This window comes from Melospiza melodia, chromosome 3 (genome assembly GCF_035770615.1).
Source record: "Melospiza melodia melodia isolate bMelMel2 chromosome 3, bMelMel2.pri, whole genome shotgun sequence".
Lineage (NCBI taxonomy): Eukaryota > Metazoa > Chordata > Aves > Passeriformes > Passerellidae > Melospiza > Melospiza melodia.
In genome coordinates, this window is record NC_086196.1 from 20,847,230 (window position 1) to 20,872,957 (window position 25,728).

General features: G+C 44.3%; 1 protein-coding gene across 5 annotated transcripts in view; it reads left to right on the forward strand.

Moving 5' to 3' along the window:
* The window catches only part of EVA1A (eva-1 homolog A, regulator of programmed cell death), a 204,635-nt gene that overhangs the window by 126,819 nt on the left and 52,088 nt on the right, over nt 1–25,728 (forward strand). For 2 of the 5 annotated variants that reach the window (XM_063150947.1, XM_063150945.1), the window contains exon 1: nt 9,957–10,077. The exons of 2 other annotated variants lie outside the window; for them this stretch is intronic. The gene's annotated coding sequence lies outside the window, so the exon portion shown is untranslated. Of the gene's footprint in view, nt 1–9,956; nt 10,078–10,283; nt 10,418–25,728 lie in introns of those variants that run through there. One more of the 5 variants, XM_063150946.1, reaches the window with a different exon arrangement.

Genomic DNA, 25,728 nt, shown 5'->3' on the forward strand with positions numbered 1-25,728 from the left:
CAGCAATTCCCAAAGCTTCCTATTTTTGAAACCCTTTTTGCAACCACAGTAGATTTTCCCTTTGCACATCCAGGTCTATGATCATTTCCAGTTTGGGACTCACGATCCATCTTGGTTTAGGAACCCCTGTTCTTGTCCTGTAGAGAGTAAACATTTTCCTTGCTGAGCCCCTTGGGTCACAGTCTGCACTTTCTATAACCTCTATTAAAAATGAGAAAGCATCAGCAATGCAATGCAAGAGAAGGAAGGATTTAATCACTCTTCTGTCTGTCCCTACCTTTTCAATTTTCAAGAACAGGATCCTTGATCTCCTGTTTTCTTCTATAGCACATGGGACACACTCATGGCTAAGTATTTACTGGATGGATTTGGATTTGGGAACAGATCTTTGGAATCAAGAGCATGGAGAATTTTTCAGGTTGCCCAGTCAGTTTTGCACCTTGATTTAAATAATTGTTCTTTGAAAATTTATGTCACTTTCATCAACTTAGTGCAGTAAAGATGATGTTGGTATCTGTGGTACAAACTGACTGAAAATCCATCCTGTTATTAATAAATGGTGTCTGCAAACACAGTGGCATTTTACTGTTCTTAAATATTTGCCTGCTTTTGTCTGTGCTGTGGAAAAATAATGCCTGCTGGAGTGTTTCTGCCTCTGCCTGTCTTCTGCTTGTGACCTGACATGAACTGCTTTATGTAATGCTCCCTAGCAGCAGTGCTGCTGCTGGAGACAGGGCTGTTCCTGTGGCCAGAGGTAGCTCCACATCCAATTTTAAAGGTTTTTTTAGCCATTCAACTTAACAAATGCAATGCCAGGAAGGAGAAGGTTTTTGCCAGCAGTGTTTTATCTCCAACTCCAATTAGGTGAGCTTGCTGAGAAGGGCTATGTTTGTTCTTTGTCTTGTTCTCTGTTGCCAAAGACTCCTCATTTTCTTGTGCTCGGTTCCTCCTCTCCAGCAGATAAGGTGAACATTGCAATGAGGTGACTCCTGTTTGATAGGTGTCACTGTGTGGGCTGGGAAGAGTTGATGGCTTAGCTCAGGATGGTGGAGTTTCAATCAGTTGCCTTCACAGGAGCATCATCTCTGCAGGAGTCACTTTCAATGTGACATAATATACAACAATATTTAGTTTCAGGCCAGGAATTTTCTTCATCATTTATGTTTGTGGAAGCCATGATTTCTTTAATGTAGCACAAATCTAACATACGCAGGGAATAGATACCCTCCAGATGTGCTTCCAGGCCTAAATCCAGGTCTAGAAATCCATACCATACTTCATTCAAGAGCAGCGGAAAGAGGGCCTGGATACCCCTTGATTTCTTTGAGCTGCCAAGAACAGAGGCTTTGCAGCATGAAACTGTAATTTAAGGATAGCCCTTTGCTGATTTCAAGCAGTCAATTATTTGAATGTTAAGAATTAAGTGCTCTCGGGGTGGAAGTGAAGTGTCTCAGCTGAACTCTATTTTAAAATAATTTGCTGGTGATCAATTGTCTATGTCCAGACATCTGGCAAGAATCATGTGGCAAGATTTAAGTCCAACATAACCCCCTGAGAGGAGTTTAGACTGCACCAGTGGAGTGTGTTCCCTGGGACAGCAATTCTGACTCATTTCCATGCCACAGACTTATGCATCCATACACAGCAGACCTCAGACTGCACCACTGGGCACCAGGTATTCTGCTTGGTTTTACTCAGATGCTAAAGCCTATATATAGGGCTTTCCCCACCTCTCTCTTCTTTCCTCAATATCTTTTGTTCTTAATTTTCTCTCTTGTCCACTCCACTTTCTATATGGGTAAAATGACACATCTCAGCTTAGAATTTATATTCACATATACTTGTCTCCTGTTCATGCTCATGATGGCTTAGAAAGCCTGAAGGGATATTCTGTAATTCAGTGTCCATTCATGTGTGTTTTCAGTACTTCCCATTAAACAGCAGCATGCAGAAATGTTGGCAAGAACAGAGATAACAGAAATGCTGTCCTCACTATTCCAGGGGGTGCAAAGCAGGCAGAGACAAAACTGCCTTATTTTCTTCAGGGACATCTAATCACTTCAAAAGCTCTCCCTCTGACTGCCCAGTTTTTCCATCTCACTGTGAGCTGCTGCAACCTGGAACTGGGAGTTTTGGGCAGATGGTGTCAGAGACACCTCAGCAGTCATCCCAGCCAGGGAAGCTCTGAGAAGTGCCATGAAACTCAATTGTGTCCCTGTTTAAATTCTCTACATCCCTGTTTATATTCCTAGAGAATACAGAATACAGTATGGTATGGACATGTTTGGGCTGGCTCCACACAGGGTAAGACTGACACCCATAGAACCTCCAAGCTGATATGCCTCTGGATAGGGTCCATCAGTTCAGCAGATGATGTCCCTGCCATAATTTCACTTCATCTGGACCAAGTTGGTTCATCTCCCTACCAAGTGCTGTCCTGCAGCATGGCTTAGCAAAGCTTGGTAGGGCATCAGCTTGGAGATCTCTGTGTTGTGACACAAACCAGATAAAAGCTACAGGGCAGCATACAAATTTGTATTTCATTTGGGAGCATCCTCAAAGGCATTCAATGGTCTTCTGTCCTCTCTTTCTTAGGTATCTGTTATACCTCTGGCTCTCATGGCTTAAGGCAAATTTTGCCTTAATTGGCAAGCTACCTCTTTTTAATAACCTTTTATTTTGAATTTGCAGGACATAAGCATCGCTTTGGTTTGCTTCAGATGGCCAGGGCTATATTCTACAGCATAAAAAACACTGGTAGAAAGCAGGGAGTGGAACTGATTCATCAGTAATAGCATCTCAAATGCATTTATTTATTTCTTAAGTGCTCTGGGAAATGCTTTCCTTGAAAACCAGAAATCCGCATGTGGATTGATTTTTGTGGGTTTTACTGAATATAGAAACCAACAATTCTGTATCTAGAGTGATTGGAGGCGTGGAGACCTTGCTGACACCTCTGTGACATAAGATCATTCAAGCAGGATAAGGTCATACTAGCAAAATTGCAGGAATCTCAAAGCAGGATCTGACAAATCTTGCAAGATCAAAACCCTCAATGTTCTGCATGCATTCTCCTTTCCAGCCTCTGGAGCCTACTTCCTCAAAAAGAGGTTAAAGGAAGAAAGGTACTTTAAAGTTCCTCTTTGTAAATGAAATCATAATTGATGGAAAATTAAAGCAATTGATGTAATATAAACCTCCTGGTAACTGGAGAAGGTGCTACAGAGGCTTCCCAGCAGTTATACATCAAGAAACATTCTTAATCTCCTAGATAATGTGGAAAAAGAATGATATTTATTATCTACAAGTCCTTACAAGCTGAGGATGCAGTTTATAAAACTGTATTTGGCTCCCCCTCCTTTTCCTCTTTATTGTAATCCGTCACCATGGATCATTTTACATCCAAACTCACCTTCATCTGTTATCGTACTTTGGTGATTTATCGGCATCATGAATTTCTGATTAATAAGGCTGGAAGGACATCCATCAGAAGAACTAAGAATCTGTGATCATTTCCTCTCAGGCTCTCATTAGCTGTGGCTGTCCTTCTGGGAGTTTTATCTTTGTCTTTCTATTTCCAGACTAAAGCACATGAGGCTTAAAAATAATATCCTAAGATTAATCTTTTGTTTCTCTTGCCTTTTAAAACCTTTGGTCAAGATGGAATATGATCTCCATGCTGTCAGCTGAAATAAGTAGAAACAACACAAACTGTACAAATACACTCCTAATGAATGAGCAGGCAAGTTAGAATAATAGATGGTTTGATTCAGCCTCCTTCATTCTAGATGGAAAAGACAAAGCTCTACAGATAATCCTATGATCATATAAAATATTTGTGGGGTAGATAGGAATTACACTCAACAGTGTCTTTTCCATGAGAACTTCCTTTTTCTTTATGTTGCTTTGGTTTTTAAAATGACATGAGTTGTGGTGAAATACCCCTCTGGTACTTTCAGGTTGCTGTGCTTAGTGAAGTGGGAAAGGTTTTGTTTCAGAGTTTCTATACTAAGCTCTCTTTTTAATGAGACACTCCTAGGTTAAAAATACCTTCTGAAAGCAACTTCCCACGTCTTTCCTACATCAGTGACAGATTGGAGCAGAAAATGTGGAGTACGCCAGAAAGTGATAAGTTGAGGTTAGAGGTCTAGCCAAAGTCAAGTGCTAGGGAGTTTCAGCTGTAGAGAGCTGATGCTTTGAATTATAATAATGTGATTAATGTTTCTAATGTAAGTGGGTTTGGGAGTTACAAGGACTTGCAGCAACAGCTTGGATAAGAATGGTGAAACCTGCTTTTAGAGTTTTATTTATAGCACATTCATTAGGTTGGGCAAAATGGACAACATGTGCTTATGTGGTTAATGATAAATCCATATGAGGACTAAACTAGTCTGCTGAGTTATGAGAAAGCCATTTGTAGGTCAGATTTTTCTGGAGAGAGACAGACTTGAGAGGAACAATTCCTATCTGTTTGAGGGTAGGGGGAAGGGAGAGGAGAGAAGAAGAAACCAGCTTTTCTCCTTTTGTAAAATACACAGGATGTTATGTTACATAAATGTTGCAGATCGTCATTAGTTTTTAAAGGTCATTTGCCCCTGAAGTTTATGTAGATGGCTTCATAAATGCCAAAAATAGCATGGGGAGGAGCAGATATGTATGGAATGGAAATAATTCAATTTTTTTTTTATAAAATGGCAGATAATCTAATGTTAACATATGAAAACTGAAAAAGCCAGAAAAGAATACATCTCCGATGCATTATATTTTTTCTTGTGAGATTCAGACAATCTAGAATGAAATAAAAGGTACTGAAGGAAAAAAAAGTTATATAAGACTATTCCTTCTCTTTGAATTCACCACACCTTAATCCTGCTGCTGTAAGCAGTTTAAGGTACTCTTTCAAACAGAAATAGTTTCCCCAGGTGAGAGTATAATTAATAAACCCAGTATTTTGGCACATGGTTCATGTTGTGGTTTTAGTTATAGATCTGCCAAAAGGATAAAAAATGATTGGTTCCCCTCCTCTATCCTTATCCAGGGTTGTGCAGATCCTTCAGCCACAGGTCCCCCTGGTTTCCACCAGAGACCATGATGCCATTTGGACTGAAAAAATAAAAAATAAATAAAAGCAAGAAAAACAAAGACAAACTAGTAAAAGAAAACCCTTATGAATGCCCTTTATATAGCAGCCAAATGCATAAGTTCCATGCTAGAATTTCAATAGTTGCATGCTGCACATCCTCACAAATAAACAGGCAAAACCTATCCATTTGCAACAAGCTATTTCCCTTCTTTGCTCTTATTCCTAGGTAGAAATGGAAATGTGATGTTCATTTTCAAGGAAACGAGTTGCTGTGTGAATGCTCTCAAATGTGTTCCCATACCTCTGCTGGGTGTTGCTGCAGGTGCTATTTGTGAATGAGCTCAGATTGTCAGAACACACTTTCAGAAAAGCTGACTGATTATAGTGAGTATTTTTAGCAAGAGAAAATGTCACCTAGTGCAGAGATATTTAATGATATATATGTGTATGTACAACAAAAACAAGTACAAGAAACTCTTTCAGATGAATTCCCTTTGAAAAGTCATTTATTACTCTCAGGACAGTCAGTTAATAAAATACATGGTGGCTTTCCCCTGCCCTTGACACCCTGTAATCCACAGTGGATCCCTGCTGAGAAGATGTACTTTAGTGCCACACAGCACCTTGGGCTCCAGTGGTAACTGCATGAAAACTTAATGGCCTAATCAGAGTTTACCTCATTTAGAGGCTACAGAAGATGACTTGTTTCTGCCATCAAAAGTCGTGACAACACTATTATAATATTTATTTTACAGATATGAAATAATCCATGTTTTGCTCTGAGAGGTAAACACATATTTTATTTTTGACCCCCTTGGTAGACAGAGAAAATTAGGTTCAGAGATTGCAATAATTAGCTAGGTTAATAATCCCTGCTGCAGGAGGGTCAGCTCCAGAGGGGATTCATCTCACCTGTGTTAAACTGTGTTTGGATAAAACAAATTATCTTCCACAAGGACCAGTCTCTATTAATTAGAGAGGGTCACTACAGATATTTAGCTCAGATCTACCCTTGAGCTGGCTAAGCACAGTGCAGATACATCCCACCCCATGGATTGAAACACTGGTTTTTTGAATGACAAGCAAGGACCAAGCTCTAGGAATAGATGTGCTCTTTACCTTGGAGAACTTACAGACAAAAACCACTGTCTTAAATACAAGAAATAAGAATGTTAAATCTGTGTGGAAAAATCTGAGACTCACAGGGCAAGCCTGTATTTGCCCAAGGCTTCAGGATGAAGAAAAAGTCTTGTGGTTCTTTTGGATAACTTATCATTCTGAAATTAGCTATATTTAGCTTACTGGTTAAGTTAATTAATCAGCATTGGGCCCTGCCACTGGAAAACTTTTATGGTGTTAAATATTATCATGGTCCCTGTTTATCCCAGGGTGGGGTGCCAAGTCTCTGGCATAGCTTGACCAGTAGCATGACCAAGAGATTTTTCCCAACAGGAAGTCTGCATGGGGCCATTCTTTTTTGGAGGTTAAGGGCATTTAGCCCCCCTGTACATGAGGCTGTGCCTGCTGGCCCTGGGACCAAAGACCGGCCCTGACCCTGTTTAGTTAATCTCTTTCTCTTCTCATTTTGCTATTTGACCTCTTCACGATCAGAACCATGGGGAAGCAGCTATGGTGTGCTGGGCTTGATGCAGGGCTAGCCTTACTTTGAAATAATGTGGTGCTATCTAATTCCCTTCTGCTGTTCTCTCTAATCTGTAAAGACCTCACAAATCTGATTCTGGCCTGGTTACCCTAATCTGCATCATGGGCTGCCCAATTCGCTGACTTCAACGGGCCACACTGGACTGTGTTAGGGTTTTGAGCTGATATTTGGTTTTTTGAACTTGTTGAGCAAACAGATCTGCAAGATCTCTTCTTGACAGTGCACTAGCTCTGATCTGAAACGAAACACAGCTTTAGACATCTGTTTCAAGGGCAGAACTATTCTGAGCTTATTTAAACTTGATACAAGGCTCTGTTTATATTTCTTTGATTAATTGAAAATAACCTCTCATTAGGGAAGTGACAACCGATACCATACGATTGTGCTCAAGTCATTCACAGGAGCGAAAGAAATACACCAAGGGTTAGGCAGGTCAAAGCCCTTGTTTGGATCAAAGCATATGTTGAACACTGTATAAATGCCAAATCTGAAAGTGTTTTGTGTTTAAGGTTGAAGTTTGGAGTAAAATGATACTATAACAATAAATTCCCAATTCAGCTTTTTAGGTCGCTACTGCATTCACAAAGGCACAGCAAAGAGAGGGATGCATCTGATGGAGCAACTGGATAGGAGTCCAAGTCTGCTAAAAATTTACAGTATAGGTGAGGTAATACCACATCCAGGTCTGGTAGGCACATTTGAAAAAGAACTTTAATGCAATGGAAATGGATCTTGAAAAAGTGACAGGTATGGTTTGTGGTTTGTCCATAAATCTGCCTTACCATGAAAGACTAAAAAAGCTCAGCTATTTTTATTTATTCAGGACAAGGTTATGGGATGACTTGTCTGTGGTTTTGTAAAGCTGAGCTTGCATGGAGAGGGAGCAGCAGGCTCCAGTTTCCACTCAGAGCTGCATGGCTTGGCTGTTTTCAACCAAAATATTGGAGGGTCCCCAGCTATGCCTAGGCTTGAAATATTCCTGCTGTTCTGGGGGTAGACTGAGGATGGGCTGTACCTTGGTGGGCTCAGCCTTCTCTGTCCATGCCTGATATGCAGCTTCCTGGAGAGACTGGTGAGTGATGGCCAGGGTTGAGGGTGGAGAGTGAGGCCAGACAAATGCAAATCATAAAGGCAGCCCTTCTTCCTGACAGGGTGATAGCCACCGAAATAACTTATCTGGGGTGGATTGTCCTTCCCTGAAAGTCTCTGATTTGGGGGGGGATGTGTCCTTGCATGATGTACCATAATTTGTAATGATTCAGGTGTTGCTTTGGGACACCATTCTGTGGCTTCAGCTATGCAGGTGATCAGGCCAGGTGATGGAAATTATCAAATGAGTGATCTCACCTGGCCTTAAAATATTCCTATTAAATAGGAATATTTAAATATTCTTGTTTTAGTGAGAATATTATATTCCTATAAGACTGATTGGTAAATGGAAATGTCTCAGTGAGGCCATCCTTAGCCTGAGGAAGGTCAATTTTTAGGAAAAAAAATCTCTCACCACTTTCATATTTGTAGGCAGAATAGCTATGTTTATATTTGCTTTCCAGGAAAGAGTTAAATCTGAGCTTAGACCTGGGCTCCAACTGTCCCTGTGGTTTACTATGTCTGGTAGGACATCTTTCAGTAGGATGAGGAGTGATACAACTTCTTCCAAACAACATTTGACCTTCTGTTCAATCTACAGCGACCTGGTTGTGTGGGCATCTCATCCACCTTTCAGCAGTGGTGTGGGAACCTAATCAGGAAGATGAGGACCCCTTAGAAAGTCCCATGGGCTCCTGTCAAAGAGTTTATGGCACTGCCTACTGCAAGGGAAGGTGGGATTTGCAGAGAGCCCAGAGTCAGGCTAGGTCAGGGCTGACTGAAAAGGACACATTTTAAGTTTAAAGGATACGTTTAAAACTGCAACCAAGTTCAAAAGCTGCTGTGCCCTTGCACCCGCCATGTAGAGAGGTGTTCAGGGGGTTTGCCTTGCAGGAAGGTTAGAGTGGATATTAGGAAAATAATCCAAATAGATTAGGAATAATGCTACTAGAAAATCCATTGTCTTGGATATCAGGAAAAATTTCTTCACTGGAAGGCTGGTCAAGCACTGGAACAGTTTGGTCAGAGGCATGGTGGAGTCACCATCTTCAGAAGTGTTCCCAAAATGTGTAGGTGTCATGGCTGGGGCTATGGTTTAGTGGTGAGCATGTTGTTAGTTGGACTTGGCAACATCTCCATTAAAACATTCCATTCCATGGCGACATCCTTCCATTACAAAATTTTACTGTATCTTGATTAGTAATCACTACACTGGAGTGATTATTCTGTGATTTTTTTTTTCTACTAATGATTTTTTTTTCAGCCTTCTGACTTCAGAATTCAAAGACCAATGTAAGAAATACCTTGAGGTATATGCTCATGGGACATAAAATCTTAATGACTTTATATGATTCTGAAGTATCCATCCAGCTTTGTTCAGTAAAGGCAGTTTCTTGCATCCATGCGAGTAAAGGTTTGACCACAGTGTGATTTTCTGCCTCTGTCAGTCGTGCCACTGGCGCATCTCGCGGGTGCCTGGGCTGTCCCTTGTCCTGTCCCCAGGCCGTGTGCTCCTCTCCGGGCTGGGCGCAGTCCCGGGAGCCCGGCCCGTCCCCTGCCCCGGGAGCTGCGGGCGCTGCCGCATTCGGAGCGGCTCCTGGGGCAGCAGCTGCCGCTCAGGATGCAGGGGGGACCTCGCTCCTGCCTGCTGCCCTCCGGCACACGCTGGAGCATCCGACAGCTTGGAAAAGCCAGGAAAATGCTGAAAATGGCATTTCGCTCTTAGTGTCTAACATTATCGCACCACTCCTGCTCAAGTAAATAAACTCTGATGGGAATCCCGCCCCTACCCCCTTCATTCCTTGCTTTAATAAAACTTGTCACAGTGATTTTTTTTTCCCAGTCAGCAGATTTTTACGCTGGTTAACGAGGGCGAAAAATTTCTCTTCCCCCCCAGCCGCCCCCAGTTGCCTCCCCTCTCTTTCATGTCAGGGGCCAAGTTTGGATTGGAGCCTGGTGAAGTTTCTGTGTCATTTCCTGTTGCTGCCCTCCCCGACACTCGCTCCGCGCTCCAGCCCTCCCGCAGACGCGCAGGGCGTCCGCCCTCCCTCCTTCCCTCCCTCCCTCCCTCCCGGCCGGCGGCTTTTGGGGAGGATGTGACAGCGCTGGGCACACCTCACGCTCCCGCCTGTCAAGCCGCATTCCTGCTCCTGCTGTCCCACGGGCTCAGCTCCCTGCCCGCTGCCAGGAGCGCCGAGAAGCCGAACGCTGGAACAACTTTCTTCTCTCCACGCAGCCCGCGGTGCGTCCCAGGCTGCTGGGAACCGGAGGCGGTGAGAGCAAACCCATCCTTGTCCCGCAAACTTCGCCCGCTCCTGCTGTCCGTGCAGGAGATGGGCAGCGAGGGGCCGGGGATGCCGGTGCAGGGTGTTTGGGTGGGCGAGGGGCTGCGGGGGGACTGGGAGGGGACAGGGAGGGGACAGGAGCCCCGTGCGTCTCACTCCGTCGGACAGGTCAGCTGTGAGGGCTGGCATTGGTGCTGTTGTGCTGGTGGCTTGATGCGAGTGACGGAAAAAGGGCTGTTGAACAGAGGGGGAGAGCGGCACGGGGATGTCCAGAACCCGGGCAGGCAGCGAGAGGAGGTGAGGCAAAGAGCAGGGGCTGCTCAGCCTTTTCTCTTACGTGTTTGTCTTTCAGCTTCAGTTTAGTGCTCACAGGTTTTTCCCAGGGCTGGCTTGCGGCAGCGTTCACGGGGTTTGTGAGTGTGTCCAGTCCCGGGGATTGCTTTTCTGAGCAGAAAAAGCTGATACATGTGGAAATCTGTGTTACCCTCGCTTGGAGGAGCGGGCACGACTCAACTGGCATCTGTAAAATCCTGCTTGTGTTGCCTTTCCTCTGCCATTGCCTTATTTGCTCGCTGAACACACGTATATTTGGTAGGAAAACTACACAAATGCTTGTGCTTTAAAGTGGAACAACTGTGACTTCATGTACTATTTCTGTCATTCCTGACTCGTTCAGTCTTGACTGTTTCTTGGACAAACAAGGCATAACAAAGTGACGGATAAATCCCGAAGCATGTGCTGGAGCCGGTTCCCGGAGCTTCCAGAGTTAAAAGGTTTTCTTGAACTCACTGACACAGGGCAGTAAATCTCAATGTGTCAGTAAGAGAGGAAGAAAAGCGCTTGCAGAGCATTGCACACTGGCAGATAGAGTCAGTGCTGCACAACCTCGGGTCCTCACAGGCAGGATCAGCTCCCAACACCTCCAGCTACCCAGCAGCATTTAGAAAGGTCAATCATATGTACAATATTTACCAGCTAATTGTAAGTGGGGCAATAAAAGCCTTGGAGTTGGCCCCAGGAGAAATGATCCCCAGGCGTTGTGTACGGTGTGTTTACCTCCCAGTCACTGCTTGATTCATGTTGCTCTCTCAGCTCCCTCTCATTTTGTGCTGGTTTGGCAGTAGAGTTCTCTCTGTCGCTCCTTCCCTAATGAGAAAGTGGTAGGAAAAGGTACAAGATGGGTATGTAGGAAATTGGCTTTGGGCTCACCCTGGGCACTTCAGTTGCTCTCCACTGCCCCAGCCAAGGCACATCTCCCGTGGCTGGGGAAAGTTCAAGCCCCCTGTCCTGCCTTGGCACCCCTTATCTTGCTGTCATAAGCAATAGGGGACCCAGGAGACATTTACTGACAGCTTTGCCTGGAGCCAGTTTCTAGGTAAAAGCTCAAAGTTTCTTTCACAGCTCTTCCATAAAAGGCTTTTTTTTTTTTTTTTTTTTTTTTTTTTTTTTTTTTTTTTAATTGAGTTGAGTAGGAAATCCTTTTTTGGGTCTTCCAATCTCCCAGACTCTTTCTGAGTGTTGTGCTACTGGGGGATTTAACAAAAAGTATTCACTCAGTATTCTCACAACAGGCTTATACATGTACTAGTGAGGTGGTCTTGAGGATCTGTGCTACCACACAGGGCTTGATCTGAGACAACTTCTGGGTGTTGCTGGAGTTCAGGAAGGGCCAGGACACTCCAAAGGCAGTTTGGATGTAGTCACCTTGTTTCAGAGTGTAAGAGAGTTTAATAATATGTAGGCGTCAGGCTGTGCCAATTGGCTTCAGGGCTGAAGAATGGGCTCTGGCAGGGGTTAGTTTACTAGCAGAGACACACATAGCCAAAATTGAGTAATGAGCTCATATAACAGAGGGAGGAGAGAAACTGTAGCAGGAGTTGCTCTCAGCACCTCCTAGGAGCCCAAGAAACAGCATTTACCTGGAGCTGTGCTCTGTATTCTGGATGTGAAAGGAAACGAGGTGACAGACTGGCATTTTCACAGGGGTTCAGCAGGCAAGTCAGCTATGAGGTGAACAGAATCATTGCCTGTGCAAGGTGACTGGGGGCCTGACTGAGCTTCAGGGGCTGCTTTGGGTGCTTGAAGGGGGGATATGACCTCCAGACCTTTGGAAAACCACCCATATATCCACCCATCTGTTGAGAGATGAACCTCTGTCTCCAGTGCAGTTTTTGGGAGTGTGTTTCTAAACTATCCCAAAACATTACCTATGTGCCAGGGAGGTGAACATAATTTAATCCTTAATTTTTTTTGAATTTAAATGTTAACACTCTTCATTTTAAGCTGAGATCACCCTGCTGATTCCAGTGATGTTATTCTTGATTTACAGCAGTGGAGGGCAGGTAAAAATCAGTCCCTTAATATTAGTCCCTTAATATTTTTCTGACACTTGCAAAGGAGAAAGCAAAACAAGAGAAACCCACTCAAGGTGAGATTATGATCGGAACTGAAGGGTCTAAAGTACCACCAAGACTTTTCTGACTTTTTTTTTTCTTTCTTACTTGCCCTACATCTCAGTTTTTCCTTCTGTCAATAGAAATTTGTTCTGTGCATGAGCAAAAGCTGGGTCCCTATTTTTACACAGAATGCTGTAACAGCAGCAAACCCAGGGTCGCTGTCCTGTCTCTCTCCTTGTGTGAGTGTGCTCTCCACACCACACAGTGCTCGTGTAGCCTTGACAGATGAGCCAGGGGATGGCCATTCCAGTTCTGCTGCTTACCTTGGGAAAGTGCTCTGGAGCCCAACAGACTTTACTGTCTGGAAATATTTCCTGTTGCACAACATAAATTGTCTCTTTCAGTTTAATCCTGTTGTCTTAGATTACCTCACCCAAGTACTACCTTGAGTAAAGCCTCTCTCGACAGCCACTCCACTGCAGTGGGGGAGCCAGAGATCTAAGAGGCCACAGGGTGTGAAGACTCTGCAAGAAGGTGGGGTGGGTATGTGCTTCCCTTCCCCCTTTCTCATCTTGCGCAAGGGCAGGGCAAACAAGTCCTGCTTTTTAACATCAGGTCTGTGCGACTTCTCGTCCCTGAGCCAGACCCCTCTGCAGCTCCACAAACCCATGATGGCCATTGAGACCCCCAGGAGAGATCTCCCATCACTGGCGGCTTCTTGTGGTGCTGGTGGTCCTTTTCTCTGAGCTGCTTTTTCTTGCTTCAGTGCTTGAGCTTGGTGTGGTGCTCCCTGTCCTGCCCGAGGTTGCTCTGAGGATTCTGTGCTGCTCACCAGCATGTTGGCTGCCATCTGCTTCAGTTTCTCTCAGCTTCTCCTAGGGAACAGCAGCAGCATTTGGGGTAGCCTTGGCCCAGTTTGTGGGTGCTTCCCAGCTCCCTGTGCTTCTCCATCTCCCCAGGCTGAATCAGACGCTCTGTGTTCATCTGCTTTGCTCTTGCTCAGCTGCAGCTCCAGCTCTCGTGGTATTTAAATGCTGATGCACAAATTTAGGTAACATTTACACGCTCTAGTGAGTCTTCAGCTCGCCTGCACAAATTTCTTATTTTCCTTCTTCTAATGCAGTGCCACTACCTGAGGACAGTGCTGCCTCCTTGCTCCAGGGAACTGCTGATCCCTGCTCTGTTTATGGGACATTGCCATAGCAATGAGGATGTGTAGTGGAGATGGTCAGGATTAACCAGACCATATCCCTGCTGCTGGCCAAACAGAGCCAAAAAGGTGTCAGGCTCCTTCCCTCCCCAAACAGAATCCTGTTTGCTTTGACTATTTTTAAACATATTTGCTGGTGGAGCCTGGAGCTCACTGTCAATCTGAGCCTTGCTACATGCAACCCACAGCTCTTTAAAATGGATTAATGTGGAGATGGGAAGGACAGTTGTTGCTCTTCTGTCCACTGGCTTGGGGCTACCTGATATGATGGTGGTTGTGGCAGTCACTTGCTTCTCAGTAAATCAGCTAAAGGCAACAAACTTCTCAAAGTCAGAGGCTTTTTCTCCTTCCTCCTGACTTCTGGACTTGAACTGGTGAGAAGGAGGTGAGAGGCCTCTGTATCCCATCAGCAATTCCCTCAATCATCCTCTCCCTCCCTGGAAGTGTTATTTTTGGTTAATTCATACAAGTCTGGGCCTCCTTGGTCTATCCTGTGGGAGGAAGCTCCAGGCTGGAATTTTGTAATAAAAGCCAGATTTTTCTCTGGAGGCAGAGTGGAAGAGGCCACTCCTGTTGCTCCTCCAGTTCTTGTTAGTTCTTGATCAGCTTAATCTGGCAACTGTGAGAGGTGTTCTTTCTCTGCTGAGAATAAATCTGGCTTCTGAGGAAGGTCAGCATTGTGGTGCTCACTCTGAGATACCTGATTTCCACAGAGCCACTGGTGGAAATCACAGCTCAAGCTATTTGGACCTCATCTTCCTGAAGGAAGTTTCCAGAAGTTCACTGGGTCTCTGAGTGCATCACAGGCCATTTGCACCCATGCAGAACCACAGCTTTCCTAAAAACAAGAAGTTTCCCTCCAGTGTCCTTGGCCAGAGTTAGTTTGCTCTTAACCTTAGGAGCACGGGGCAGTCTGTCCCCTGCCACACCAGCAGGGGCTGGTTTTCACTGTGTACCTGCACCTGGGAGACTTCTCAGAGGTGTTCTGTGGTTATGAAAAGAACACAGATCTGGCCTCTGATTTCCTTTGTGAGCATGATAATTCAGCGTTCTCCTCCTTCACTGACCATTGGCAATAGAAAGACCACTATTCCCTGCTCTCTTCTCTTTGCCTGTCCTTGAAGTTGGGGTTGTTTCCATAGAGGCTGGTGCAGTGACAAGTTGAGAACATCTGAAGTTGCCATAATTTAAATATGCAGGTGCTATCTTAAATATAAATATATCCTGGGAACTTACTAACTAAATTTGAGTTTTCTTCAAATCCAGTGCTAAGGATGGAGACAGCAGCTGAATCTGACCTATAATCCTCACTGGTACTTTTCACACTACCTGTAAGACAGTCTTTTGGAGTTTCCCATCCAGGCTTTTTTCACTAACTTAATAAAATCTATCTTGTGCTCCTTTTATTTTACTAGTCACTGTGATTCTCCTCTGACATAGCCTAAACTATGTTTGGACTACTTTCCCCCCCCCCCCCCCCTTCTTTTTTATTAATGTATCCATGGACTGTATAGTCTTCAGAGATTTATTTTTCTTTAATGAAATCAGCCTCATTTTCCTGGCTAGGGTACTGCATGAATGTCACATTTAAATACGTGCTTTCAAGTCCAGTCCTTCCCCTCAGATATATTACTTTACACTACATTTGTCTGTGTTAAACTGCAGTGCTGATTTACTACATCAGTGACCATAAAAGACTCCAATTCCTCTGACTCCGGTTTTGTTGTTTCTCACTGTTTATTATGCACAATGATCTGATTTTTAGAATAGTTGGCACATTGTAAGCTGAAGTTTCTTAATTCTTTTCCTCTGCTTGATACAATGGTTACAATTAGATTAAAGTGTATTTAGTGGATTTGGATGGCAGAGCCAGTACAAAAAGCTCTCCTGGGAGGCATGAATGTCACAGCAGTGTGTGGTGCCAGGTGTGCACAGGAATGAAGGGGTAAAGATGTGCCCAAAGTGTAGGGAAGATCCCTTACCTCTGTCCCACAAGGAGGTGGAAGCAGAGAGTGATCAACTGTCAGAGGTCAGTCCTTTCTTTTTTCTTGAAGGCCTCCCTTTTTTTCTTGGAGAGCTCTGTAAGTGTTTTCTTCCTCTGCTGCAATTCAGAAGTCAGAAGGGTGCTCTTCAGCCTGCTAAGGAGGTTTGAACAGCACTGAGCCTGCAAGATCTGAGATATGGTCAGCAGGATCTTAAATAGCTTTCAGTCTTGCTGTTTAAACATGCAAAATTGGGAATTCCCTTTGTTCCCTTAATTTCCTTATTTGAAGAAGTCCAAGCTAGGCAAACCTGCCAGGCATGCTAATGCCTCCTGACAAACTGCTTCAAAACACGAGTTTCATGGAAGGACAGCATCACTGCAGCACAAACCCTTCCCAGAGAGACAGAAGTACACCTTGGCCATATTTTAGTCAACCTCCAGCCTCAGTCTGTGCTTCCGTGCATGGCTCTGCATCATCTGTCATTCAGGAGGGTGCTGGGTTGGGTGGTGAATATCTCATGCACCACTTGTGAGAAATTACAGCTGATATTTAGAAAATGCTTCTGTGCAATGTCAGCCAACTTCTGAGAGGAGCAAGCCAGGAGGCAGGTGCCTGTTCAGATACGTCCCTGGTGTTTTCAGCTGTCTGGCTCTCAGCAGCTCCTCACTGGGCACACAAGGGAACACCTATTTGCCCTTCCCAGGCCCCCTGTCTCCTTGGACCCTACATGTGCGGTACAGGTTCTGAGTCACCCCTCAGAAATCCAGTGCTCCTGACTCCTTCTGACTCTGCTGAATGCCTCAATGCTTAAAATAGGTGCTCCAGGTCATGCTGCTGGGTGGGATGGCTGCAGGTTCCCTATTGTGACATGTGGGTAAGGCTTTTATTAAATGTGGCCTCAAGTCAACTTTCCATAACTCAGGTTTTGCAGGTGCAAAGCGCAGACTACAATCTGGGGAAGTATTCTTGACCTTAATCATTATTTGCAAAGCAGTGTGTGAGGCACTGCCTGTTGTTACTAAGAGAAGTGATGCATGTTAGAAGGGGATCACGTGGCTATCAGCCTGTCCAATCTGGCTTTATTTTCCAACAACACTAAATACTTGCTGATTCTGTCCAGATCTTGCTGGTAGTTTTCTAGAGTTGTCTCTGAGGCAGGGGCTTTCTTGCAAGAAAAAAAGTATGCACCAGGGCCCTTGTTTTCCCTCTGCACAGCTCTGACTGCAGCTGGCTGCCAAGCATCACACAGCAAGGCAGAGCAATGCTTGTGAATCACCATGGAACAACATCAGACGAGCCAAACAGGCCCATGTGATTTTAGGCAGGGCTCAAGAATTTTGTTCTTTAGCTTCAACCCAGGGGGCAAATTTGTTCATTTTCCTGGCACTGCAACAATGATAAAGTCTCTGCACCCATTTGCCCTGAACCAGTGTTTGTTCTCTGAAACATTTGCTGTTTCCATTTTGTGTGACAATAGCTGTTACAGGATAGGTGGAGATTTTGTGGAACCAATTTTCAGGTACATTAATCACCCCCTCCTGAGTATATAAAATGTCCTTAAAGCAAGTGTAAAGGGTATTGATTCCAGAATCAGACAAACGGGTTCCCAACTCTGAAGTGAGTATGTGTTGCAAACTTCAGCGGGGAGATGAATAACTAAATTATTGTCTCACCCTCTGAGACAGGTGCTTAGGACAAAGTGCTGATGCCTGGTGGCCACAATGGATGTTGGAGGAAAATTTTAGGAAGGTTGAAGAACCTGTGCCTGAAGACATTGAGGGCTCCAGTGGTTCATGCACTTGGCATATGCAGGTTCCTGAGCCTTATCTGGTGACTTGGACTAAAATCACAGAATCATGGAAACACAGGGCTGGAAAAGACCTCTAGTTTCATTGAGTCCAACCAATAACCCAACACCACTGTGTTCACCACTTATCCATGCCCCTTAGTGCCACATCTACACTCTTTTTGAATACTTCAGGGACTGGCACTCAAGCACAAACCTTGTGAGAGATGTGTTTAATAGCATAGATAGTAAAGTTCTGGAACCTGAAATGTTCATTACTACAGAACTCACTGCTACATAAAGACCACTAGAGCTTTCTTGACCTTTGATTCTTTCCCCTCATGGCAGAGATCACATAGTGTGAATCAGTTCAGAGATGAAGTGAAAGCCTACAGCAACCAGCAAAAGAAAACTTGACCTAGGGAGGAAGGAAGGTATTTTTTGTGAAATACAGGAATGCAGGCAAAGATATGAGGAAAACCACCTACTAAACAGAAGCAAGCTCATGAAGTGGACATGAAACATCTTATATTGACTTTTCATGTCTCCTGGACAGCCTAGAGTTATTTCAAAAAAGCACAGCTTGACACAAGCACCCTAAATTATATCCCTGTCTCAGTGGCTTCTTGGGACCCAATGTGCCACACAGAGCCACTATGGACCTGAGGAGGAGCCCAAGTGCAGATGGAAGAGCAAGGAAGCCTGTGACCTCCCCCAGTCCAACATCTGTGACATGAGGAAGGTCATCTTATCCAATTGCAAAGTGGAGGTGCTACCTCAAAGCCATCTGTTAGACGTTTCATTCCTTCTTGCTTGGGGTACCTGGAGAACTGAAAAGCTCCATGTGATTGCTAGTGTTAATAAGGAGGAAAGGGTGGAAAAACCCCCATGACTTTTTGTTTCATATGTTGCTTGAGAAAACATGTACTGTCTGCAGTGAGACCTCACAGCATGTTAGTTCTTAAAGCATATATGCAAAAGTTTGAAACTGGAGGTTTTGTTGACCCTGGAAGAAAAAGCAGATTCCAAACAGAAGCTCAGGAAGAAAAATCTGTGGTTCCATCTGTATTTGTTTTTGCTTTACTGATAAATGGATGCATCTTGCCTGTGTTATGGTTTTGTCCTGCTTATCTTCTGAATCTGCATAAACTTTATTTCAGGGCAGTTATAATTTCAAGACCTGGTCACAAGGTAGGCAGCTGAGGAGCTGCATCAGTTCTTCTATCCTCTCTTTCATTGAAATCCTGAGCTTTGGGTCTTGCTTTTGAGCAGAAATTTTGTGATGGAGACTGTAGGGAATAAATGGCTAACTGGAAAATGTGAACCTCCACAAGGGTTTGAGCTTTGGTCTACAGAAAACAACCTGATGATTTCAATCTGCAGAGGGCCATAAGGACATTCAGATTAAAAACTCAGTATGGGAAAACTTAAAATCTCCATGGCTTTTAGGGGAATTAGTTCTGCCTTTGTGTTTCCACTGGGCCATGGACTACTCGAGGGTGTCTGAGGGGTTGTTTCCCCTTGGCCCATGCCTGGCTTTTGATGCAGCTGTGGCACTGCTGTGATGCAATACCCAGGGAGTGACAAGTCATTCCTGTGAGGCTCAAAGGAGAAGGAGAAGGAGTCAGTGCTAAGGGAGGCTGCAGTGTTTGTGGGGTAACTCCTGTGATCCGTCATTAGTTCTTCTAAGTGTTTAATCTGTTACATCATCATGCAGAGTCTGGTGCTCTAGGATGAGATGGAATTGTTCTGTTTGACTTCAATTCAGCTTCTTTTGGCCCCTTCAGTCTGAATGTAGGCTCTTCATGGCTGCAGTTTACCAGGAGGCACTGTAGAAAAGTTCTAGCACGCGTTTATTTAAACAACATCTGATATATTCTGGAGGATAAATGGTATGGAGCAGCTCCAGTGCTGTTTCCAAAGAACATCCTTGGCAAGAAAACAGAGAGGAAGGAAAGATCCGTTATGTGTGCCTATGTATTGCCCCTAGAACAGGATCAAAGTTATGAAAAGAAACTCTGGTTTTGTTTCTCCACAGTTGTTAAAGTTCACAGGCCTCCCAGGATCTACATTTCAAGGCTATCATCAACCAAATTTTGTACATTTACATTTGTTCAAAATAGTTTCCAGGCAGTGAGTAATTAGTGGTTAGAAATGGCTTGCAGTTTGGTGATGATTTGATTAAGTGAAATCCTTAGGAAAATGAGCATTCCAGTTTCTTTTGTGTTTCCCTCCTTCACCTGTGGGCCACAGCTTCTTCCCCACCCAATCTCACAGGAGGCATCTCCTGTATTTCAGTAAGGAATAGATGGATCTTAGTCAGGAAAGACAGGAGGATGCCTCCAGCCAGAATGAGCAGCAGGAAAAGACATTAACTCCAAAAAATTGCCACTTTAGCATTCTTCCTGGAGAACTTCAAATGCAGTAATTACATCCCTCTCCCCAAGAACTCCACGTACTCTGTTCTTTTGAATTAATTAATCCCTAAGTCTGAGGCATTCTGCAAACAAATAAAGAAGACCCATCCCTGTACATTTCTATGCTGGCCAGTGAGCTAGTGAAGAAAAGGGGGGAAACAAAAATAAAGAGCTAAATAGTCAAAGTTTACCAAATTATGTATAAATAAAAATAATTTTCTAATGTTGTGCAAAGTGGGATATGGATTTTTTAAAATAAGATGGTGAAGTGATAGAAGAGTATAATTTGACCTGTCGATCCTTGTTAATAAAAAGACCATTTTGTGTCCTGCTCCTTTATTCAGAAGTGGGGACAATGGAAGGGAGAGTTAAGTACTTAGGTAGGCTCTTTTATAAAAATCTTTGTTTTGCTCATTTACTTCAGGAAATTTTGATTAAAAATATTGATGTAACAAAGGATGGTGTCTTTATGCCTTCCTGTATAACTGGAGATTTGTCAGATAGTCACTAAGCCATATATTCCCAGCTGGTGGGAATGAATTTACAAATGTTTGGACCTAGAAACCCAAATGGATTTACAAACAGTTGCTTGAAGTGATTTTGCAGATCTTGTTGTGACAATGACATATTGCTCATGATTCCAAACCATAGGCTTAGTACCAATGCAGTGCTACCTTGGGTGGCAGAAGGAGAGAAACAGGCTCATTTTCTTGGCTGTCTACAACTCCCTGACAGGAGCCATGTGGGGGTTGATCTCTTCCCCAGGACACAAGGGAGACGACAAGGGGAAAAGACATCAAGTTGCACAAAGGGCAGTTTAGAATGCATATGAGGAAGAATTTTTTCAAAGAGAGAGTTGCCAATCATTGAATCAGTCAGCCCAGGGCAGTGGTGGGGTGACCATCCCTGGAGAGATTTAACAGACGTGTAGATGTGGCTCTGAGGGATATGGTGTAGTGGTGGGCTTGGCAGTGCTGGGTTAATGGTTGGACTTGATGATCTTGGAGGTCTCTTCCAGCTTAATGGTTGTATGATTCCTTGCATCCTGGAGAATTTTCCAGTATTTGGCAAGCCAGCAAGGTCCAGGGTATAGCACCCATCACTGGCCACCATCTCACAAAGTACATCTCACATCCTTCTGGACACCATCTCACAAAGTAGGCCAACCCAGCTGTTTAGGTACCTCAGTAAAAGGTCAAAAAGGACTAGTGAGACCATCCAGCCCATCTTCCTGGGTAACAGCAGCCACAGACTTACCTTGGCTTAAATCCCATGGCAGCCACAACCACCTCAACTTTTCAAGTGGGACCATCCTTGGCAGTGGTATTTCCACCACTGCCAGCAGCTGACCTGGGTAAAGCTGTTACTGTCTCTCCCCTTGGCCCTGTTTCCCTCTGAAGCCAGCACATGTGACATTAGTAGTCCCTGGATCCTTGCTGGGAACCCCATGAGCTGTAGTAGATTCTCCCAAGGAAGTCCATCCAACTTCATTTGCAGGACCTGTGTATGCAGAACACATGAGATCCCTCAGGAAAATTTGCAGTCTAAACCCATTTAAAACTTTCTATGGAAAAAGAAAAGTCTGAAATTCCTCACTCAGCAATATTGCATGCATGAGGCTCGGTTAATTCACCTTGAAAGAGGCCTTGAGGAGGACTTGCACATTCCTGGTGCATTTGGGACAGGACATGGGTGAGTGCCCCAGAGCAGCACCAGATAAGCAGAAATCATTGCAGCAGCCTGGTGAGGGGGCCATGGGATCTGCAGGGCTGGCGGCGCTGCCAGAGCAGATCGGTTTGAACTGCAGCCGCTTTTTCTCACAGATGGGATAAAAATAAGATAGATTAAGTATATCCAAGAAAAAATAGTTATGCAAAGGCTTGAGAAAGCTGCCAATGTCAGCAAAGGGAGGCAGTAATGTACGCAAACTTCAGAGGAGGGGAACTGCAGAGCGTCCTGCAGGAGCGAGCAGAGGGGACTGGCTCTGAGTGTTGGCTGGATGTGGGGTGAGGGGCTGGCCAGGCGATTTGGTTGAGTTGTGTTTAATGCAAATCCCAATGGAGGGGGAGGTTTTTCTTTTAGTTGAAAAATGTGCCTGCCTCTATATTAAAATGTTTTTGCCCCTTCTGTGGTTCTTTGAGTCAACTTCTTCCTGGTTGAGTCACTCAGGCTGATAGGTAGGTGCTGAAGTCTCTGCTGAAATCTGGAGCTCCCTGTCAGTGCTTTTGATGTCTATTCTCCTTCTCTGGGGTTAGATATCATCAGCTTTCAGCTTTCATCTTGCAGCCAGCTTTCCATCAGATCCTTGGGAATGTCCAGTGTAGGCAAGATGAGGAGCTGCTGCCTTAAACTGGATCTTGTACGAGTGAGCAGCAACACCTCAGCTGTCAGAGCTATAGGATGGTCCCCCGTGAGCACAAAGCTCAGTTTGGATGACTGATGGAGCATAAGCAGATGGAATATCAGGGCTTTGAAAGGCTCAGACAAGCAATAGTTGCTGCTTTTCAGTAGCTCTGTAGTAACTGGCTGTGAGCTTGGTCTCAGGCAATGTCAGATTAATCTGCCTTCACTTAGTCAGCTCTGACCCTGACTTCTAGATTTCTGCTCTTTTTCTTTCCTTTTTTGTTTTTTTGGACAGTCACTACAACTGGGTCACGGCTAATGTGTAAGGGTCTCCATACATTAAGTCTTCAGAGGGGCTGAGCCATAGGAAAACCTCTTTCCTGGCACTTAGAAGGAAAGACTTATAAGTGCATATAAGTATATGAAGGGAGAGTGTCAGAGGATGAAGCCAAGCTCTGCTTGGTGGTGACAAGCAATAGGACAAGAAGCAGAAGCTGATGCCCAGGAAGTTCCACCTGAATGTGAGGAGGAACTTTTCTGTGCAGTAACCAAGCATTGGAACAAGAGCCCAGAGAGGGTGTGAAGTCTCCCTCACTGGAGGTATTCCAGACCCATCTGGACACAATCCTGCGCCCTGTGCTCTGGGTTGACCCTGCTTGAGCAGGGAGTTGGACCAGATGAATCACTGTGGTCCCTTCCAGCCCAACTCATTCTGTGATTCTGAGACCAAGTCTGAAATGGTGCTTCTCTAATTTGTCAACGTTTACTCTCCTCTGGGGAGGTGTAAACAGTGAGGGGCATGACCAGAAGGAATGAAGTCCACAAGATATCATTCTCCACTAAGGAACAGTAATTTTTGGCCTCTGGAGTAGTTGCTTCAGAAAAGTTTTTAAATGCACTTAATTTAGACAAGAAATAATCTCGGTGAAAGGGGGTTGAGAACGTGCAGGGAACATTCTGGGGATAAACATCTGCCTCTTTTTGGTTAACAGCCATATTTATTACTTTAAAACAAATACCTCTATCTGACCCAGAGAGCTTGTGGAAGGAAGCCAGAAAATAAGCTGTGTTGCTACCGATGAGATAATGGATCAGAAAAAAAAAAAAAACCAACTAAAAAATTGTGCTAAAAAACCAAACCTCAGTCAAAATCTGTTTCTCATTTCTTTTTACATTCCTCTGAAAATTAAGACAAGTGTAGTTTTTCAGCTAGGTTTCACTTTGTAGTTGGTGGGTTTTACACTTGCCCAAAAAGAACTACAACTTGTATTTCCCACATTGTTTGAGAGCCGCACCAGAGATGTGTCTGAGCAGCAAAGTTCACTCCCCCCATGCATTAGGGCTGGGGAATTGATGTGCTTTATATGAGAAAGAGTAACCAGATGCAAAGATTGCATCAAGGATCTTAGATGGCCAGGAGGCAGCTGAGTCTAGGCCTTCCCTTCAGCCCTCTCCTCTAGAGCTGTCTTTCTGTCTGTGTCTGTGCAATCAGTGTCACTGATGCCAGCGCAGTGATCCCTCTGTCTGCCTGGCCAGCCACACTGCTCTCCCATCTGGGGATGATGCAATTTCCTTTGCTTCTTTATTGGGAGATTAAAGGAGCTGCTTCTTCTCCCTTTTCCTTGGAGATAATTTATTGTTTCTGGATTTAATAACTTTTTGTATTTGAAGGTTTCCTGCAGATGGATTAGGAGGCAGTGCAAGCAGTGCAATGACAGCATTGTCAAAGCAGGTATCTGCAGTGTAGGCTACCTGTTCCCTGATCCTCCTGTTGTATATATTGAGATTCATGTGCACATCCTGTCTGTCATTTCAAAGGCAACTTTGGCTATTGGACATTGTTTACTATAGGAAATGTAAAAGGGAAATTGTCTTGCATGTCTTTCTGGTAGCTGTTGGTAAGTCAAGTGGTGACTTTATCTGCCTGAAAGGAGGCTGTAGACAGGTAAGAGTCAGTCTCTTCTCCCAGGAAACAAGGAAATGGCCTCAGGTTGCACCAGATAAGGTTTAGGTTGAATATGAGGGACAAAGTGAGGTCAGGCATTGGAACAGACTGCAAAGGGAAGTGATGGAATCACTCCCTGGAAGTGTTCAAAAATGTATAGATGTGTCACTTCGGGACTGATTTAATGGTAGGCATAACCATGCTGGGTTAATGGTTGGACTTGATGATCTTAGAGGTCTTTTCCAACCTAAATGATTCTATGATTAATAACTGCATCAAAATTTTCAGAATTTTTCTCATCTTGGTGTTTGGCTCATTGGTAATATATATTCTTTTGAAACAGTCAGACAGCACTCATTACCACCAAGTTTTGTATCTAGGGGACCCTCCTACCCAGAAGCTTCTGTTGCCTCTCTTGTGAGCAGCAAATGGCACCTGCCACAATGAGTTAGGAGGGTTATATAGGGATTTGCATTAATAAGACATTGAGCTGGAGATTTGGCTGGAGGCTCCAGCCCACCTGCTGTAGGGGCCAGATGTAAATCCATGAGGTCCTGCAGGGGTATGCTATCCTAGCACATGCCATCCCAGCCCTGGGAGCCTCCCCTGCAGCTGTGAGTGGAGCTCTGCTGAGCTGCCTGGGAGCAGGTTGGCTCCCCTGAAGCCATTCTGTCACCGCAGCCTGGCACCCCATGGATCAGCTCTGCTTGTGGGATGGAAAGGGACTGCTGGTTCTTCAGCCTGAGGGGTGAAGTTGTGCCCTTTTGGGCTCTCTGGGGCCCAGTTTCAGTCCTGACACCTTGGGAGACTTGCCACATGATGTGGCTGTTCTTTCAGGACACAGATAACTACAGCTATTGATTTATTTTGTTGTTAAGCACAAGAGGAGCACAAGGGAATGCAGATGTCTGTCAGCTTTGCAGCAAATTGCAGAGACCCCTTTGTGGCAAGTTTGGGTTGCTTCTGCTTTTCCAGTTGTCCCATTTTCTTTCATGTAGAAGACTCTCCTGAGTCTGAAATTCTTCCCTTTAGGTTTCCAAGGTCTGATTCTTTCTGTAACAGTTCTCATGGATGTTTGTTTTTTTTTTTTTCTAACCAAAAATCTGCATGGGAATGTTCAGTATATGAAGGGCTTGCAAAGGTCTGTCCTTTGAACGCATGGACACTCTCCCGTGTGCTAGGGCAAGGATTGATATGCAAGATTCAGCTCCTAATAAGCCTCCATTTGGGGTGGGAAGGCACTTGGAGTTTCCTCTGGTAGATAGGTGAATCCATTTCTAGTGGCTCTTCACAGCACTACGACGAGCACGTCCTTTGTAATGACACTTTTTTTTCCTCCTCAGATTCAGGGGTTGCTTTACTTAACTTGGTTTACAACTCTATCAACCAAAATCTATTAATACATTTTCCCAGTAAAGACAAAGCTAGTTTCTGACAATTTTTTTTTTTTTTTTGTTTAATTATATTGCTTAGAAGGAGAGATTAAGCAGCAAATAGAGCCCTGGCATGAGCGGCTCCGTTTGCAT